Source organism: Pelophylax lessonae (assembly GCF_965119305.1).
Source record: "Pelophylax lessonae genome assembly, chromosome: 12".
Classification (NCBI taxonomy): domain Eukaryota; kingdom Metazoa; phylum Chordata; class Amphibia; order Anura; family Ranidae; genus Pelophylax; species Pelophylax lessonae.
The window spans coordinates 35107269-35113429 of NC_138779.1; positions in this window are offsets into that span (position 1 = coordinate 35107269).

Here is a 6161-nt window from a genome sequence, read left to right on the forward strand (position 1 = left end):
ATGTTAAAGCACACCTTGCCTCAGACATGTTTTTTTTTGGCTAAGTGCCTGAAGGCTAAATCATAGCTCACAGCTGTCCCTGATTTCGATGGACAGTCCCTGATTTGGAACAAAGTCCCTCTTCCCTCCTCATTTGTCCCTCATTTTGGTCTGTAGTTGTATATAAAATGCACTTTTTTATCTTTCAAAAAGTGTTTCTCAGTGCTAAACCTTTCATCCAATTTCTGAATTGCTGCATTTGTATATTTCAAAAGCCAATAAGGAATAGTAGAGATAAAAAAAGCACTTATGGGTTTACCTAATCAGTTTTTTTTGTATGATTCTCCTTTGACCACTTGCCGACTGCCTAACGCCGATCTACGTCGGCAGTCAGCCCCTCACAGGCAAAGTGACGTAGGTCTACGTCACTAGCCTGTGAGGGTCTAGGGAGCGAGCGCGCGCTCCCGCTCCCGCGCGGTCACGCACCCCCCCGCGCGTGTGACCGGCGGACCCGATGTCCGCCGGTCACTCTGCGATCGTCAGTGGAGAGGGAGAAAGTCAGGCGGCTTGTGTAAACAAGCTGCCTGTCATTCTCCCCGGTGTATGAAGGATGATCATACGGTTCTACTATGTAGAACCGTTGATCACTGTTCATACATCTGAAGCCACAGCCAATCACAGTAGAAAGCACGCCCCTAGGGACACACATAGCCCCTCCCTTTCAAAAAAAGTTAACCCCTTCACTGCCAGTGTATTTTTACAGTAACAGTGCATATTTATAGCACTGATTACTGTAGTAATGTCACTGGTAACCCCAAAAGTGTCAAAAATGTCAGTCAAGGGTCCGATCTGTCCGCCGCAATGTCGCAGTACCGCAAAAGAAAATCGCAGATCGCCGCCATTACGCGTTAAAAAAAAAAACAACAAAAATGACAAAAATCTTTCCCTTTGTTAGTAAACGCGATAACTTTTGCGCAAACCAATCAAAATACGCTTTTTGCGATTTTTTTTTTACCAAACATAGGTAGCATAAAACAAATTGGCCGAAAATGTTAAAAAATTGGGGGAATTTCATATAAAAAAATGTGAAAAATATTGCTATTTTTGCAAAATTTACGCTCTTTTTTTGTTTATAGCACATGATCAAAATATCACACAGGTGATCAAATACCACCAAAAGAAAGCTCTGTTTGTGGGGAAAAAAGGACGTCAAATTCGTTTAGATACAGCGTCGCACGACCACGCAATTGTCCGTTAAAGTCACGCAGTGCCGAATCGCAAAATACCCCCTGGTCAGGAAGGGGTAAAATCTTCCGGGGCTTAAGTGGTTAATAGGGCGTGGCAGGGGGTGTGTTCTATGTCTACATGCTTTTGATAATAGGTGTCCCTTGTTCCCATATCAAGAAGTTGGGAGGTGTGCTAAATATTGTGTCAATGTAACACTTCCATGTATTTATTGGAAACTTGGAAAAAAAGTATTGGGACTTTAAAGGATATTCAATACAAAACAATAATAAAATTCATTAAAAAATTAATAATTTATGAATCCACAATGTTAAGAATGTGTATGATTTTATTATGAAATGTTTTAACATGGTCTTGTTGTTCTTATTCTCACAGTGGTACAAAATGATAAACTCCCGACATGTTTCGCCTGCAGGGCTTCTTCAGGGGAAGTAGTAACCGCTAACAATCTGAAAGTCTATGGTTTGTCATAAATCAATTGAGAAAAAAAACAAGTCTCACAATAATGTCAAACAACAGGCTTGCGTGTGACCACAGGAGGTATAGAAGAACCAGAAATGTGTAATATCAAAGAGAACCACACAGGGGCATCAGAAGAGACAATAAACAGCATTATATAAACATGGAACTGTATGTGGCTCCAGTCAAAATCCCAATACCTTTTTTAAAAGTTTCCTAAATCATGGGTTCTGCTGTAAAGTTGTGGTCACTCACCAACACCAATAACTGATATCCATGTATTTATTGCCTCTCACAGAAATTACACCTTTACTATGCCCTCATCTTTTTTTTTTTTACAAAAGGCGGCGTCATCTTTGTTCAGGCATCATCTAGGGTCATCATTTACTTCCAAGACTGACATGATGGCTGAGACTACACAATCATTCAAATTCTGGTGTTCTTGGCTGTGTTTGCAAATGTCTGACACAGACCAGCCCCCTGTTGCAGCTTCCCGCACTGTGGTTTGCTGCAAAGTTACAACTAGTGCCGGGACAAAATCATCCAATGCCCAGGGCAAAGATGCCAAATTACACCCCCCCTCCTTTTCATTATGTACAGGCTTAGGAGGAGGAGAGGGATAAAGAGCAAAGCCCACTACTCTTCCCGACTCTCTCCTCCATTCCTCGCCGCTTCCAGCACTAGGCCGACAGAAGTATTGATCTGCTGTTACTACTCCTGTCAACCTTACAGTAGAAAGAACTTGCGGCTCCCCCATCACTACAATACACATGGCGCCCAGGGCAGCTTCACACTTCTGCCCACCCCTTGTCCCAGCCCTGGTTACAATATACAAGTGATCACCAGGAAAGAGAAGACTGACGACATGCTTTCTTCTGCCTGCAGCAGACTGATGTCATAACCTCAACCTAGGCAAAGCCACTGAGTGGAGCTCAAGGGCAACTTTTTAATGGTAAAAGGTGGAGCTTTTTTTTTTTTTTTTTTTCTAAATGATACTGCTACTGTATATTTATTTTATTTATTTCAGGTCATATATAGCGCTGTCAGATTTATGCAGCGCTTTACATATACATTTCACATTCACATCAATCCCTGCCCCTGAGGAGCTTACAATCTAAGGTCCCTAACTCCCATACATACACAGTAGGGCCAATTTTTTTTTTTTCTATACAGGATCCAATTAACCTACCAGCATGTCTTTGGAGTGTGGGAGGAAACCGGAGTACCCGGAGGAAACCCACGCAGGCACAGGGAGAACATGCAAACTCCAGGCAGGTAGTGTCGTGGTTGGGATTCGAACTAGCGACCCTCTTGCTGCTAGGTGAAAGTGCTAACCACTACATCACTGTGACATTCTTGTAATTTATTCATGCAGGTTGATAAACTTACCGAAACGTCCATTTAACATGTTAGGACAAAACCGCCATGACCGTTAACCAGTTCCCGACCGCCTCCTGTACATTTACGGCGGCAGGCTGGCTCCTACAGGCAAAGTGTCGCTCGCCTGAAGGCGCGCGCGCCGCCAGTGGTGCGCTCCCGCCCCCGATCGTTAGCGGGGAAGCCCGTGCGGGTGTCAGGCAGCTCCGATTGCCGCTTGACACCCGCCATCGCTCCCCGCTGAGAGAGAAGGACGGTCAGATGTTGTAAACACAGCCGACCGTCCTTCTCCGTGCAATGATCACAGAGCTCCTGTGATCCTTCTATATAGGATCACATGTCTCTATGATCATTCCCCAAGCCACGCCCCCCCACAGTTAAAAACACTCCCCTAGGCTCACATTTAACCCCTTGATCACCTATACTGTTAACCCCTTCCCCACCAGTGTCATTATTACAGTAACAGTGCATATTTTTATCACTGATTACTGTAGTAATGTCACTGGTCCCCCCAAAAGTGTCAAAAATGTCAGTTAGGTGTCCGATCTGTCCGCCGCAATGTTGCAGTCCCGCAAAAAAATGCAGATCGCCGCCATTACTAGTAAAAAAAAACCATTAAAAATGACATAAATCTTTCCTGTAGTTAGTAAACGCGCATACCAATCAAAATACACTTATTGCGATTTTTTTTTTTACCAAAAATATGTAGCAGAAAACAAATTGGCCTAAAAAGTTAAAAAATTTTGATTTTTAAATTAATTTTTTTGAGAATGTTATATAGCAGAATGTGAAAAATGTTGTGTAGTTTTTTTCAGAATTGTGGCTCTTTTTTTGTTTATAGCGCAAAAAATAAAAATCACACAGGTGATCAAATACCACCAAAAGAAAGCTCTATTTGTGGGAAAAAAAGAACGTAAATTTTGTTTGGGTACAGCGTCGCACAACCGCGCAATTGTCCGTTAAAATAACGCAGTACTGAATCACAAAATAGGGCCTGGTCATAAAGGGGGCAAATCCTTCTTAAAGTCTTAAATTGGTTAAGTATATTGTGACATTCTTGTAATTTATTCATGCAGGTTGATAAACTTACTGAAACGTCTATTTAACATTTTAGGACAAAACCGCCATGGCCGTTAATTGGCCGGCATTGTCACCTTTCCGAGGGGCATTTTCAGACTTTTGGTCTTTTTTTCAAATGGTGAAATGATCTGCGGTAATCTGGGAAAGCTTTAATCACTGCGCACGGCTCCGACACCGAAATTACAGATGGCATTTTTAAATTAAACAGTGAACACACGCTCCCAGCAGGTTTAATTGAGCCATCCGTTCTGCTCGGGTTTTTATGTTATTTTAAACAAAGGGCCATTAAAAATTCACGACACGATGGAGGTAATCGCACTGTTTCTGCTCTCCGTACTCTGAGAAACCAGCAGTGAAAGGAAAGAAAAGGAAGATTCCTAATGAGCCCCGTCCTACATAGGGGACAATGGCACCTCAAGGGACAGGAGAGCCGCTTCTGGAAATGTTATTTGCACTGAATATAAAATATACTTCCTACATTTCTGAAGAATCTGTCATTCTCTAAAGATGACAAAAAAAAATTAATTTCCCTGCCCTACCACATACTGGAAATCTAATTTCCTGCACATGTGATTGGCTCAGAGCTTTTCCCAGCATTTTTTATCCTATCACTATGCTGCATCTGATCACATGACAGAGGGAAACCCTCCCACTTTTCACTCCCACTTTCTTTAGTTTAACCACTTCTGGACCGGAAGGATTTTCCCCCTTAATGACCAGGCCATATTTTGCGATTCGGCACTGCGTTATTTTAACCACTCTGCAACCGCTCACAGTAATACTACTGCGGCAGAGTGGTTCGTTATCGTCCAGCCACGTAGTATTAACGTGACTGGACACTCCCCCTTCTGGGCGGCGCTTGCGCGCCGCCGGAGGCTCGCTCCCGCTGTTTTCATTCACAGCGGGAGTCGGGCCAGGGGAGGAGCAGCGGCGATCGCCGCTGCTCTTACCCGATCGTCGGGGATCGAGTCTGGAGATCCGCCCGCTGTGTGTAAACACAGCAGGCGGATCTCCATAGTGACAGGGAGTGACAGATCGGACTGTTCAGCATAGCTGGACATCCGATCTGTCCATGACTCACTCAGTCACCTCCCCCCCTACACGTCAGTAAGCACCAGGCATACATTAACCCCTCCCTCTCCAATAAAATTAACCCCTTCCCTGCCAGTGTCATTTTTACAGTAACAGTGCATATTTATAGCACTGATTACTGCAGTAATGTCACTGGTACCCCCAAAAGTGTCAAAAATGTCAGTCAGGGGTCCGGTCTGTCCGCCGCAATGTCGCAGTCCCGCAAAAAAAATCGCAGATCGCCGCCATTACGCGTTAAAAAAAAAACACCAAAAATGACAGAAATCTTTCCCTTTGTTAGTAAACGCAATAACTTTTGCGCAAACCAATCAAAATACGCTTATTGCGATTTTTTTTACCAAACATATGTAGCATAAAACAAATTGGCCAAAAATTTTTAAAAAAATTGGTTTTTACATCTTTTTTGGGGGGAATTTCATATGAAAAAAATGTTAAAAATATTGTTATTTTTTCAAAATAAACGCTCTTTTTTTGTTTATAGCGCAAAAAGTAAAAATCGCACAGGTGATCAAATACCACCAAAAGAAAGCTCTGTTTGTGGGAAAAAAAGGACGTAAATTTCGTTTGGGTACGGCGTCGCACGACCGCGCAATTGTCAGTTGAAGTCGCACAGCGCCGAATCGCAAAAAGTGGCCTGGACGGAAGACAGCAAAATCCTCCGGTGGTAAAGTGGTTAACAGACAATTGCGCGGTTGTGCAACGCTGTACCCAAATAAAACTGATGACCTTTTTTCCCCACAAATAGAGCTTTCTTTTGGTGGCATTTGATCACCTCTACGATTTTTATTTTTTGCGCTATCAATGAAAAAAAAGCGACAATCCCGAAAAAAAAAAAAACAATATTTTTCACTTTCCGCTATATAACATTCGCCCCCAAAAAATGTAAAAATCAAATTTTTTAAACAGTTTAGGCCAATTTTTTTTCCTGC